This window comes from Antechinus flavipes, chromosome 2, assembly GCF_016432865.1.
Source record: "Antechinus flavipes isolate AdamAnt ecotype Samford, QLD, Australia chromosome 2, AdamAnt_v2, whole genome shotgun sequence".
NCBI lineage: Eukaryota > Metazoa > Chordata > Mammalia > Dasyuromorphia > Dasyuridae > Antechinus > Antechinus flavipes.
This window is the reverse complement of record NC_067399.1, coordinates 371,882,173-371,897,821: the sequence shown is the minus strand read 5'-3', so window position 1 is coordinate 371,897,821 and position 15,649 is coordinate 371,882,173.

The following is a 15,649-nucleotide window of genomic DNA, read 5'->3' as shown; positions in this document are numbered from 1 at the left end:
CTTATTGGACTAAGCTCCTATAAGGCAGAGACTTGTTTCCCCAGTACTTGCTCCTGCTCCTAGCACATAGGAGGTCTGTAATAGATGTTTATCCATTGACTTACTGTACAGTATATGAAATAAAACTAGATGGTTGCCTACTATATGTCCATGTTTGTTTGGAATATATACACTTCACAAATGTTAAGCTATTTGCCATGCAGATGTAGGATTTTATTAAATAAATAATCATAGGATTGCATTTGGTATTTGTGATCACTGTTACAAATGATATTGATTAAAATGATATTGGTTATGTGCTGTGTTACATTCATCATAAGCAATAATTCTAATGTATATAATCCTATATCCAAATTGATTAGCAAAATGGGTATCCTGACTCCTAGTCCAAAGCTCTTTCTACTCTGCCATGCCATAGCTGCATCTGTCTTTCCCATGGCACCAGGCGCAAGACTTTCACAGAAGAGGCACTCAGAGAAAACAGGTAATTTTACTATAAAAATAAGCCTATGCCTAAGAGGAACTTCGATGGGTAAATCACTAGATAGTTTCTGGGACCAAATACAATTAATTCTGACTAGCTTCCTGGAGAAGGTGTCTCCAGACAAAATCAGTCAAAACTCAGCAGAGAAGAATGAGAAATTTCTTCCAAGAGAAGAATGATATGTAATGGGAAGCAGGGAATAGCATTGCCTTTCATCTTCTCAATAGTCATTAAAAATTGTTTAATTCAACTAATTCATTTTATAAGTAAGGAAATTGAGACACACAAAGGAAAAGTGCCTTGACCAAAGTCATACAACTAATAAGAGCAGGAGCTTGGATTTGAATCCAGGTTTTCTTACTTTATATCCAGTAGTTTTTTTCTTTCTATCAGGGTAAATGCACTGGTAAGTGATTATTATTTGGTCCTCTTAGAGAGGGGGGTATATATATTACATTTTTTAAAAATTTTAAAATTATATATGTACATTCACTTTTTTACAATAGCTTTTTCTTTTTCAAAATATATGCAGATTGTTTTCAACATTCACCTTTGCAAAACCAATATGTGTTCCATATTTTTTCCCTTCCTTCCCATCTCCCCCTCCCCCTAGACAACAAGTGATCCAATGTAGTTAAACATTTGCAATTTTTCTAAACAGATTTCTACATTTATCATGTTACACAAGAAAAATCAGATCGAAAAGGAAAAAATAAGAAAAAAAACAAGCAAGCAAACAACAACACAAAAGGTGAAAATACTAACTACATTCATTTTTTACATATTCCCATATGAGTCATGTTGTGAGAGAAAAATCAGAACAAAAGAGGAAAAATCACAAGAAAGAAAAAAGAAGAAAAAAGGAACTAGTATGCTTTAATCTCCATAGTTCTTTCTCTGGATGTGGATGGCATTTTCCATTCAAAGTTTATTGAAATTGTTTTGGATCACCACATTGCTAAGAGGAGACAAGGCTATTATAGTTGATCATCACACAATCTCTTGTTTCTGTGTACAATGTTCTCTTGGTTCTGTACACTTCACTCAGCATCAGTTTGTATAAATCTTTCCAAGCTTTTCTGAAATCAACCTGCTCATCATTTTTTATAGATCAATACTATTCTATTACTTTCATATATCATAACTTATTTAGTCATTCTCCAACTAATAGGCATTTACTACACATTTTTAAATTTAATCTGCATTATTAGCATTTTCTCCAACTCCCCCCCTTTTTTTTTTTAAGTTTAGGGAATGAACAACAGCAAATCAAGCCCTAATTTGTAGTTTTCCCAGTTTTCTAGGTATATGTGCTTACAATGAAAATTTAAAAATTTACTCTGTCAAGTAGGCTTGAGTTGGCTCCAATCCATCCTGACTATACCAAATTTAGACATATGCTGCAATAGAGCTAGGACTGAAGCTCTATCTCCTAAATTCCCTACCAGTTCAATTTCCACCACAGGATGACAGGCAAAAATGCTTACTTAGAAGGAGACTGATTGCATTATGCATTTATTACCTTATGCTGACTATTTTCCCAATCTATATGTGAAAATATGTTGACAGACAGTAACTATTTATAATCTCTTCCTTTCTAAGTCTGATCTCTTCTCCAGAGTTAAGAGGGCCATGGATTAAGCATTTCATGCTAATATACATGCTGAGACTAAAAAAATAATCATGACTTTTTTAAAAAGTTCCTTTGCTTTTGAGAAGATAGAATTGTACTACAGCCAAGGGGCCATATCATCCACTTGCAATTTTTAATTGGTAGTAAATCGCCTATTGAGAACTGTTACCCTATTGTTTCTTCTAGCATTTCAGTTCATCTAAATTTACAAGAAACACTTGGAAAAGGAGCGATGAGGTTGGAGCATTCTTTCTCTTTTGTATTTATGACAGCCTGGGATAGCAAACAAAGAAAAACATTAAAGTTCTTTTAATGCTTTAGTTGGATTTATTGAACACCACAGTTGAAAGAAGATGATAATATTAGAATTAAAAGACTAAAAATCATCTAAGACAATTCTAATTTTATGAGGAAGGAATTGAGACCAAGGGAGAGGAATGGACTTTCCCAAGCATCAAATTAATGTCAGAATCAGAATCACAGAACACAGAATGTCAGATTTGAAAGGAAACTCGGGGATCACATGGGCTAATCCATACCTGGATAACAATTTCTTCCACAATATAAATGACAAGTGGCCATTCAGGCTTGTCTTGAAGATCTCTAGTGAAGGGGATCCCATCATCCCCAAGATAGCTTTTTCCCTTTTGAATAGCTAAGACACTTAGTTACTTTTTCCTTATATCAAATCTAAATGTACTTCTCTGGGACTTATATACTTTTAGTTCTTCCTCCTGGGAACAAGTGGATTAATACTTAAGTCTTTTAATGGATAGGTCTTTGAAAAAGTAGCTCCAACTCATCAATATGGTTATTCCTACCAAAGGTATCAAATGGAACTCATCTTTGTTTCTTTTGTCCTTCTATAGGTTTGCCACAGAGAGTTTATCCATAATGTTGCCTATCAATGGAACATGCATGGAACATGTCCCTTGGTTGTCTGGTATAGGGGGGAAAGTACTTGCCTCTGTAATCAGAGCACTTGAGTTCAAATCCCTTCTCTGATACTTAAAACCTGTGTGATTTTGAGCAAGTCACTTGCCCTAGTTTCCTCATCTGTAAAATGAGAAGCTTGGATTAATTGATTCCAAGTCCATATTTGAAGTATGATCCTATGATTCCCTCTCCAAACTCCCAACTTCCTTGTGTCTCTCTTCTAGAGAAAGTACTGAGGGCATGAATTGGCTGGTTAAATTTATGAAATAGTGACCCACAATTAGAGCAATCATTCCACATGCAACTTTTTAAAATAGTATTTTATTTTTCCAAATATATGCAAAGATAGTTTTCAGCATTTACCGTTCCAAAATCTTGTTTTCCAAATTTTTCTTTTTCTCCCTACCCTGCTTCCCTAGATAGCAATTTGATATGTTAAATATGTACAATTCTTCTAAACATGTTTCCATATTCATCATGCTACACAAGAAAAATCAGATCAAAAGGACAAAATCACAAGAAAGAAAAAAAAAACAAGCAAACAACAACAACAAAAGATATAAATCCTATGATTTGATCCACCTTCAGTCTGTGGTTCTCCCTCTGGATGTGGATGGCACTTTCCATTATTAGTCTATTGGAATTGACATGAATCATCCCATTGTTGAAAAGAGCCAAGTCTAACAGAGTTGATCATCACATAATCTTTTATTGCTGTGTACAATGTTCTCTTGGTTCTGCTCACTTCATTTAGTATTAATTCACCGCATAATTCTGTCCATCCTTTAGGGCTCAGTGCAAGTGTCATTTTTTTCAGTTCAATTCAACAAACATTTATCAATGCCTTGTCATGTGTTAATTCTTACCACTCAGTATATAGTACCATTAAGCAAACTTTTTAATGTTATTGGAGTTTAAATAATTTCTGCTCTTGCTTTGCCTGTACAGGATACTTCAGAAGAATGAATGAATGAATGAATGCAAAAAAAAAAAAATTAAGTTCTAGAAATCAAGCATTGCGCAAAGTTTTAGGGATACAAATAAACAATTGAGAAAAAAACCCACTTTTGTGGAGTTCACATTCTAATTGGGGGAGATAACATACATTGGGCAAGTCAATTATCCTAGACTGCCTCTCTCTCTACCCCCTCAAAAAAGCCAGACATAGGATCTCCTTTGATCCTGGAAGCAATAGGAAGCCACAGGAACTTATCAAATGAGAAAGGAGATTTGATATAGTCAGACTTGTGTTTTAGGAAGACCAATTTGACAGATTAGTGAGATGATTAACTGGATTAAACAAAGATTTGAGATAGAAAGGTTAACTTGAAGACCACTGCAATAGTTCAAGTATAAGATGATGAGGACCTGTACCATGGGGTTGCCAGTATCAAAAACAAGAGCTGTCGAGAAAGTAGAATTGATAAGATTTGGCAACTGAAGAATTAATGATCTAAAATCTAGAATCCTGTTCATCATACATTTCTCAGAGCAATTTTCCTTTACTGACTTATTGTCCTTAACAATGTTTCTTTGACACAATTTATTAGAGGAATGAAAAACATTTTTAAAAATTTAATGTAGGACCCACACTTAACACCATAAACCAAGATAAAATCAAAATAGGTCCATGATTTAGGCATAAATAATGAGATTATAAATAAATTAGAAGAACACGGATAGTTTGTCTCTCAGATTTGTGGAGGAGGAAGAAATTTGTGACCAAAGATGAACTAGAGATCATTATTGATCACAAAATAGAAAATTTTGATTACATCAAATTAAAACCCTTTGTTTAAACAAAAGTAATGCAAATAAGATTAGAAGGAAAGCAACAAACTGGGAAAACATTCTCACAATTAAAGGTTCTGATAAAGGCCTCATTTCCAAAATTTATAGAGAATTGACTCTAATTTATAAGCAATCAAGCCATTTTCCAACTGATAAATGGTCAAAGGATATGAACAGACAATTTTCAGATTATGAAATTGAAACTATTTCTAGCCATATGAAAAGATGCTCCAAGTCATTATTAATCAGAGAAATGCAAATTAAGACAACTCTGAGATACCACTATACACCTGTCAGATTGGCTAAGGTGACAGGAAAAAATAATGACAAATGTTGGAGGGGATGCAGGAAAATTGGGATATTGATGCATTGTTGGTGGAGTGGTGAACAAATCCAACCATTCTGGAGAGCAATCTGGAATTATGCCCAAAAAGTTATCAAACTGTGCATACCCTTTGATCCTGCAGTGTTACTTCTGGGCTTATATCCCAAAGAGATACTAAAGAAGGGAAAGGGACCTGTATGTGCCAAAATGTTTGTGGCAGCCCTGTTTGTAGTGGCTAGAAGCTGGAAAATGAATGGATACCCATCAATTGGAGAATGGTTGAGTAAATTGTGATATATGAATGTTATGGAATATTATTGTTCTGTAAGAAATGACCAGCAGGATGAATACAGAGAGGCTTGGAGATACTTATATGAACTGATGCTAAGTGAAATGAGCAGAACCAGGAGATCATTATATACTTCAACAACGATACTGTATGAGGATGTATTCTGATGGAAGTAAATTTCTTTGATAAAGAGAAGTTCTAATTCAGTTCCAGTTGATCAATAATGGACAGAAGCAGCTACCACCCAAAGAAAGAACACTGGGAAATGAATGTAAACTGTTTACATTTTGGTTTTTCTTCCCAGATTATTTTTAACTTCTGAATCCAATTCTTCCTGTGCAACAAGAGAACTGTTTGGCTCTGCATATAGATATTGTATCTAGGATATACTGTTACATATTTAACATGTATAGGACTGCTTGCCATCTGGGGGAGGGGAAGAAGGGAGGGGAAAAAGTAGGAAAAGAAGTGGGTGCAAGAGATAATGTTGTAAAAAATTACCCAGGCATGGGCTCTGTCAATAAAAAGTTATAATTACTTAAAAAAAAAAAAGAAAAAAATTTTAATGCAAAGGGGGAGAAAAGTTATCCATTAGATGAGATCCCAATCAACTTGACAAGATCTCAGGACATGGTCCTCTGTTTGGAAGCACCTAAGGGTCAACTGCTTAAGATATATCATGACCACTATCACACAGGAAATTTCAGACAATTGGTTGAAACAGGTTGATAGATTCAATTATCAATGAAGTACTTACCCAGAGATGAGCTCTCTTTCAGACATCCAGACCCAGATCTCAGAAAAGTAGACCTGCCTTCTGGAGAGAGTAGAGAATCTGCGTTCATGCCTAGTTTCCTTCTTCCATCTATTCTCAGGATCAATGATTGGTGACAAATGGCAGAAGTCCATGATAGAGGTAGACACGGATTGAGCCTGATATGGTAGATTACAGACAATGATCTTGAACCTCAAACCTACAAGGAAGGGAAGGAGGTTTTTAATTCCCATGGCAGCATAAAATTTAGGTGTCTAGTGAGTGCAGAGAGATTTCCTAGGTTGTACAAACTCACAAAATGATAGCATCCTGAGTGACCTGCTGGAACAGATGTGTATGTCACCTTAGCCCATGCTCAAAAGTTTATAAGAGACTTCCCAGATTTGAGAATTTAGGGATCAGACCTTCTGGAGACAGGAAGGAATGTCATGATGTAGCATGCTCCTTGAAGAAAGAAGAGGGCAGATCATAATCAGGCCTTATGCTTTTCTAAGAGAAGTCATGACATGGAGAACTTTTAATAGAATGTCCTGCAGATTCAGCCCATGCTATATCCCTGCAGAAGACTGCCTAGTTAATGGTAGACATTTTTTTTAACCTTGGTGGTGAGAGCAGCAGAATTCTGGATCAGACTTGGATCAAGAAAACTGAATGTATTAAGTATTTTCCTGGCCTGTTTACTCACAGCTGATTTTGTCCCTCAATTTCCTTTACCTATTAAAAAAAATGAATGAATGGGAATTGTAAGGTTACTTGGTAAAGGATATCTGTTTATAAAATTCTATAAGAATATCTAAATATATAAAGAGCCACTTAATTCATCCACCTGCCTAATCTTTCCTTCTCTAATCCATTCCACATACAATGTCAGAGTCATTTTCATTTGTACAAATCTGATCATCATTTCTCCCTTCAAAAACTTCCAGTAGCTCTATATTGCCCAAAAGATTAAATCTAAACCCCTCCACTTGGTGTTTAAAAGCCCTACACAATCTGACTCCAACTTATTATTTTCATTAGGCATCTCAATAGCCCCTCTCCTGAATTCCATGCACTCTTGCCCCCTTAGCCAAACCGTAAATGTTAGTACTTACTTAGACATGATTTATAATTTCCCATTCCATGCTTTTGTTTACATTGTTTCATCCACTTAAAATGCATCTTCACTATCTAGGTTGAGTTTTTTTGTTTCGGTTTTTTTTTTTTTTTGTTTTGTTTTGTTTTGTCTAGGTAATTGAGATTAGATGACTTGCTCAGGATCACAGTTAATAGGTCTCTGAGGAAGGATTTCAACTGTGTCACCTACCTGCCTCATCACTGTCTGTTGAACTCTTTCACACTCTTCAAGATCTGGTTCAAATATTACTTTTTTCATGAAGTTTTCCTTGATTTTCCCAATTTAAAAGGGATTCTTCACACTTTGCATAGTACTCCATCTATACCTCTGATAAGAATAGTCTAATATTCTACTATTTTTCTTGTATGTTTAATGTTCTTTAGACTATTGCACAGATAGATGAACTGACTTTTCCAGTTTTGTTATGGTTTTTGGTAACTGAATAAAAGCATTAGCCTATATCTCATCTTCTGTAAGACTCACTGAAAACATCTTTGGGACAATTTCAGTATCAGAAAGGATTGCAGGGATGACATGTATCTCCTCCTGTCCCTATAAAGTTTTAATTTCTCCCACTAGGGAGAAACCTTTTCATTTTATATAGTTTAAAAATTATGAGCATGTTTTTATGGAAACATATATTAAAAACATTATTCTTAAGTTTTTATGAATCAGTGTTATGTTTGGGAGGTTGTTGGCAAAGTTCTGTATGGAATATTGCTCCCATTCCAGTACAGTTTATCTGATGAATTCTCCAAAGCATTTGGGAGGATCTTATTTGTAATATAGAGATTTTCATGTATTAGTTTATAAGGGATACTGAGTTCCTGGTATATAATCTTAGCCACTAGATATTATCTTTCAAGTATCAGGTAGAAAGTAAACTAAATTTTTGCAACCTGCAGTGATATGTTCCATAGTTCCTACTAGTTTGTTTCAAGATCTGGATTAATTAATAAGTCCAAGTTCCTTAAGATAAACTTTCTCTAATTTCTAGTGGCAGTGTCCTAATCCTCAATCACTATCATAAACCCCTTCTTTTCTCTAAATGAGTCTCATTCCTTCAATATTTCTTTGTTAAAACTTGTTGATTGAATTTATGTGGGTGCCACCCATGAAACATTTTTGGATTCCTTTCATTAAATATCTTAGCTGTTTCATACATTCTGAATTACTTTTGTCTACTCTTCACAAAATCAGGGGCAAAATGTATTATCATTCTTTACAATTGCTCTGTGGAGTGAGGTCCTTTTGTTCTAAAAGTATTCCTGTAAAATTGTAAACCTGTTTATCGTGTATTCTTAGAACGTTTATCAGCCCTCTTCATTTTTGACAAGGATGTGTTCATCTTTCTAGCACTGCTTAGAGATGTTAAGCTCTGTGTCTCATTAACATTGCACATATTTTTGTGTGGAAACCTAAGTCTTTCGTAACTCATTTTTACCATGCCAAAGGTATGTGTTAAGACTACTTTTATATAGGTGTTCACTGCCCTGTGTTGTTCTCTTTAAACTTTGACTTCAGGATGTCAGTTAATCTCTTAATAGACACAACTTCTACTTTTTTCCTGATAGCTTTATTTGGAGAAGGGCAAGGTAAATTTGATAAATATTGCTTTCAGTCTTTGGTTTAATTTCATCTTTATATTGAAGTTCAAAGTTTTTAGTCTCTATTCTTATTTGGCATTCATTAAAATTTCTCCTTATTAAGTCCAAATGGCATTTTGATAATTTTGGAGATGGTATCCACAAGAAAAAGTAACTGCTTATTATAAATTTGACTGGGGCCACAAACTTTCTGTCATTCATATATCTCAAGTGATTAATATGATCCTTCTTGGACTTGAAAGTCTTATTTGAATTTAAGGCTAAGTACAACAATAATAGGCTTAAACTCTCACCCTTGAAAATGGAATTTTTATGTCAATTATTCTTACCATTATTGTGTTGGTGCCATATTTGAAATAGAACACAGTGTTTTATGTGACATCAAATGCTTTAGTGTTTTCACAATATTTGGATCTATATATTTTTAATATATTTATTGGTTTGCTTCAAACTTTTTGTGACTACATTTTGGGTGATCTAAGCAAAGATAGTGTGTGTTCATTTTACAGATGTGGAAACTGAGGCACAGTTAAGTGATTTGCCTAGGGTCATATAGCTAATGTCTGAGGCTGGATTTGAACTTAGGAAGATGAGTCTTTTTGCTATAGGCACTATGGTGCCAACTAGCTACCTCACATAATAATCATAGCTGTCATTTATATAGCATTTTAAGACTTGCAAAGTGTTTTACATAAATATTTCACTTTATCTTCACAATAACCTAAGAAGGTAGATATTAATAACATTTTCACTTTATGGAGGAGGAAACTGGGAAAGAAAGACCCAAGGTCACATAGCTCATGTCTAAGACTGGATTTGAACTTGACTCTTCCTAACGCCAAGTTCCATGCTCTCTACCATTCCACCTCAAAGGCAGAACTGAGTTGGAGGCTTCACAATAACCAGTAGCAAGGAAGTAAATGATGAAGCATTTCTAGGTGGCATCCTTACTAATCACTGACTCCATAACAAGTTACTGTTTATACCCTTATGAATTTTTGGTACAACCTTTTTGCCAATGTATAATTTTATTATGTTCATGGGTTTGGGGATGGAGGGAGGTGACACAGAGCTGGGTCTGGAGTCAGGAAGATTCCTGAGTTCAAATCTATCCTCAGACTCTTACTAGTTGTGTGACCCTGGGTAAGTGCTATAACCCATAAATTACTTAGTCCTATTTGGCTCAGCTTCTTCATCAATCAAATGAGCTGAAGAAGAAAATAACACATCATAACATTAAAGCAGAGGTAGGGAAGGGAGGAAGAGATGGGGCAGGGCAAGAGACAAGCAACGAATGCTCTGTATAAAGAATGCAAGCATACAATTGACCTATATTTGGAGGGGCCCCTTGTATCCCTCTTCTTTTGCCCATCAGTCTGCAATGTTTTCTGTTATGAATGATGGCATTGAGCTTGAATCAGAGAAGAAGTTAAAGGCATTTAGAAATAATTCATTAAGCATTTAACCATTAGTCCATGGCTTCACAGTTGGCAGGGAAGTTTCCACAAATTGATGGAAGTGTCCTTTCATTCATTCTCTCTCATGTTCTAGCTCTCCATTTCATTAATGTTCCATCTTGTATGTTCATTGTGTTGTGATTTTACAGGCCATAAGAAATTTCCCACTTTCTCTTTCTTCAAGGTTATTTTTTTGTTATTAGTTTTTGGGATTGGAATTTTGTTTTTGTTTTTACTTTTAATTTCTTTTTCCACTGATACTGGTTTATTTTATATTAGCTACTTGGACTCTCTGGGACACTATAATTTTTTTTAAACTTATATTAATTGTTGCAGTTGACCTTGGAGAGGTCTCAATTTCTTCATCTATTAAATAGAGATGATACTTATACTTTTTTCTATATCTTGCAAACCATGGCAGGTAAATAATACAGGAAGGTAGAATGCCAAGCCTGGAATCAGGAAGACCTGAGTTCAAATTCAGTCTCAGACACTTTCTAATTGTGTGATCCTGTGCTATCTCTATCTGACTTGGTTTCCTTAACTGTAAAATGTTTGGGATAATAATAGTGCCTATCTCCCAGGGTTCTTGAGAGGATCAAAGGATTATGCTAACAATATCAATAATAATAATTGACATTTATATTACTGTATATTGGTTATTATACTAAGTGCTTTACAATTAGTATTTGTAAAGAGCTTACTTAGCTCAGTGCCTGGGACATTTGTTGTTTCTATTGAGCCTTTTCAGTTACTCTCTGAGACCCCAATTTTTACTTTCTTGGCAAGGATACTTTAGTAATTTGCCATTTCTTTCTCCATCTAATTTTACAGATGAGGAAACTGAAGCGGGGTTGAGTGACTTGCTGAAGGTTACATGGCTAGTAAATGTCTGAATTCATCAAATTTGAACTCAGGTCTTTCTGATTCCAGTTCTAGCACTGTATCAAGTGCTACACAGACTGCACCATGTAATTACTTGCCTGAAACATAGTAGGTGCTTAATAAATGCCTTTTTCTTCTCTCCTTCCCTTTCCCTTGTGGCAATGTGGATTGTTATTTCTGCCATGTATCACTACTCCAAATCTGGGATTTGTTGTGAGATAAATTTGAAAGCAAGAATTCAGGCATGGACAGTGGAGAAAAATGACCTTGATGTCTCCCTTATGACTTGTACCTGTTTGGAATTTATTTGCATGACAAGACCCAAAGGATCAAGAAGGACTGACTGTGTGAATAACTCAGAACCACACAGTCCTTTGCAGTTTGTTAGAAGACAGCTCCCCAAAATTTTTGAGAGGAAATATGCCTTAAAAAATCATTAAACTGTGCACACCAAGTCCATACCCTAAAGAACTCAAACGAAGAGGAAGAGTTCTCCTGTTTGCAAAAATATTTATAACAATACTTTTTGTGAGAGAAGTGGAAACTTAGGTGACTGAGAAGCTAGGGAAAGAACCATCATTTGGGAAATAACTGAATTAATCATGGTTTGGAATGCAGTGGGAATGCTGTTGTGCCAAAAAAACTGATCAAAAGAATTCTTTCAGACAAATCTGGGAAGACTTCTGTGGACTGATACAGTGAGCAGCAGATTTATATCACCATAATCATCAACCATAATTCCAGAGAACCAGTGATAAAGAATGCTGCTTACTTCCTGACTGAGAGATGATGAGCTAAATATGTAAAAGGAAAAACATTCTCTGACATGGCCAATATGGCAATTTATTGTGCTAAACTATAGATATTTGTTACAGGGATTTTTTTTTCTTTGTTTTTTGTTTTGTTTTTGATGGAAAGGGTAAAAGGGAGTGAGAGTGATTGAAAATATTTATTTATTCAAAAAATTTTAAATTAAAAAAGAGAGCATGATTGAGATTTAAAGGGGGCTTTCTTTTTCTTAAGTTTTTTCCCCATTACATATAAAAATGATTTTTAATACTAATTTTTAAAAGTTTTGAGTTTCAAATTCTCTCCCTCTTTGAGAAGGCAAGCAATTTGACATAGATTATATATGTGAAGTCATGTAAAATATTTCCTTTTTAGTTATATTATGAAAGAAATATATCTCTTTCAGGAAGTATCAAATATTTGAGGATGAATTTGAACTCAGATCCTCTGACTTCAGGGCCAGTGGTCTATACCCTGTACCACATAGTTGCCCCCTATTCATCCTTTTTTTTTATATAACACAATTTTCTATCATAATCATATATCACAACTTGTTTGGCCATTCCCCAATTGATGGGTGTCTCTTCAGTTTCCAACTCTGCCACCACAAGAAGAATGCTATAATTGTGTACACATAGATCTTTTCCCCACCCCCTTTTTTAATCTCTTAGGAAAGCCCTAAATCATATAAAGACTTTGTCCCTTGAGAAAGTGAGTGAAGAAAATATATAATCTTATCCTCAGGGTACTGGTCTGCCTGTTGTTCTTAGGCAATTGGTTGGGTGTGGTAGTTTTTAACCTTAACTAGGATTAAATAGCTATCTGTAAGTATCAGAAAGAAAATTTCCAATTGTCACACCTTCCCTAATAGTAATCAAAATGTACAGTCTGTGTCCTTTACAGATAAAGCTAAGCAGCTGGTAACAGAGAAAATTGGCAATCATGAAACCAATAAATATATCCTGAGCAATAGACAGCAGGTCCAGTGTGGAGCAGTATAGCAATATTATCAGAAGATATGGTTGGCTTTGCAGCACCGGAGGCTTGAGTTGTCAATCCACACATGTATCCTGATATTATGTGTGTGCCTTGGCCACATGTTTATCCCTTGATGTAATGTTTTCTTCTCTTAAATATGATGTTCTCTGGGAGCAGGTTTCTTGGGGAGCTTCTGGAGGCAGCCTTCCTTTCAGTTTAGATCAATAATCACCTGAAATGCCCCCAGCTGTTAAAGTCCAGTCCTTTATTGTCTCTTCCAAAATAACCCAGTTAGTTTTCTTAGAGGCCTATCTCTCTCCTTGGTTCTGAGAGCTCTTGTTGCTAGTCCTTTAGTTCTTCCAGCTTCTGTCTCTAGTTCAACTCTGACTCCAAAGCCTCCAGCCAGCACAAAGGTGATATATGGAATGAATCTGTCTTGCCTTCGAGAGTGGGCTCCTCCTCTAGTGGGCTTGTCCTTCTGACTTGTAAATCTCCTGGACTTGTGAATCTTCCCACTGAATCCTGGCTCTGAATCTCCGGGAGTCCTAGGACAAAAGCTTATCCTTTTATATGTTCTTTTAGAGATGTGAACTCTTAAAGGTGTGAACTCTAATGTGTAAATTCTCTTAAAGGTGTGAACTAAATACATAAGCATTATCTCTCAATCTTGTTTCAAGTTCTGGCCCATGACACCTTGATATGTAGCCTCTGCTTTCTACATATTTGTTTATCTTGCATATCCCTCAGCATGTTCACTCTTCCCTTTGATGGCATATATATGTGTACACACACACACACACACACACACACACAGAGGACTATGTCTGAGCTTTATGGGGTGAATGTTCTAATTCTTTTTTACTTTTTCTTTTTTACTTAAGGTTTTATTAAATGCATTTGCTTTGAATTAAATATGTCCTTTGGTTCACTAACAAAAATAAATACACTGGTGATGGCTTTTCATCTACTATTTTGAGTGAATTTGCATCTGCAGAATACTTTGATTTTACTGTGGCTTTTTTGAGGGGAATATATGTAAGAGGAGAGCAGCCAAGTGGTGGTGTATTTAGAGTGCTGGGTCTAGAGTCAGGGAGATTTATCTTCCTGAATTCAGATCCAGCCTCAAACACTTACTAATTGTGTGACCTTCTTTATCTCAGTTTCCTCATCTATAAAATGAGCTGGAGAAGGAAATGGTAAACCATTCTAGTATCTTTGCCATAAATAGAATCATGAAGAGTTAGACATTATTGAAATAATTCAACAACATATGCAGACCCCCTCCAAATACTATATTATTAATAATAACAATATTTTATAGCAACAGTAATAATATATAATATTTCATACTGTAAGGATCTATGATTTTATGCATGCACATTTTCATCAACCCAGTTTAGAATTTCTCCATCCTTTGGTAGATAGTTTCTTGAGTATCTATAGCCTAGTCTGCCATCTGGTCCCTAGTTCATTTGGGATGAATTTTTCTGGTCCTCAAAGGATGATGGATGGACTCTCTGCCGCTCACCTGATAGATACTGGAAACCTTTTCAGCTTGGGCATGTGTTCCTTTTTTTTTTTTTTTTAGTTTATTTATTTTTAATATACATTGTTTTATGAATTATATTGGAAGAGAAAAATCAGATAAAAGAGAAAAACCATGGGAGAGATTTAAAGAAAAACAGAAAAAAGAAGTGAACTTAATATGTGTTGATTTACATTCAATCTCCTTAGTTCTGGCATTTTCTGTTCAGTCAATTAGGATTGTTTTGGATCACTGAACTACTGAGAAGAACCAAGTCTTTCATAGTTGATCGTTGCACATTTTTGCTATTATTGTGTATTGCTGGTTCGGCTTGTTTCACTCAGCATCAGTTCATGTAAATCTTTCCAGGCCTTTGTATAATCAGCTTGTTCATCAATTTTTTTATAGAACAATAATATTCCATTACCTTCATGTACCACAACTTGTTCAGCCATTCCCCAATTAATGGGCATCCACCCCTTGGGCACATGTTCTGACAGAGCTTCTGCTTCCCTGGTAAACCCAAGGTTACCTCCACACCATGATTAGGAAGAAAAAGCAGATTTTAGTGAAGGTTATTTTGATAATCAAGACTGTTAAGTGATTTCCCCATAAGCACCCTTTGATATAGATAATGCAAGTGTAATAGTCTCCTTTTGTAAAAGAGGAAGCTCCAAAAGGTGGGTCCTGTCTGGAACTCAAACTGATTTTTCCTGATTTCAAGTCCAGAATTCTTTGCACCATATTGTGTTAAAAAGGAAGTAGGACTAGATTATTCCACTCTGGAATCTGTCAAGTTTGACGCAATTTTTATTCATTCCCATCTTTTTGTACCTCTCTCAAGACTCTTTCCCATTCCTAGTGGTGTTTCTTACATCCTCCATAGGCACAGAAAAAGAATCCCATATTTCTTCAGAAAGGCTACTGGACAGAGAGATTCTCCCTTTCCACTTTCTACCTGTGTAACCTTTTATAAGTCACGAGCCTTAGTTTTCTCATCCATAAAAGTGGGCATGGTCATTCCTTTCCTACTTAGTTCACAGAGTTATTGTAGGGCA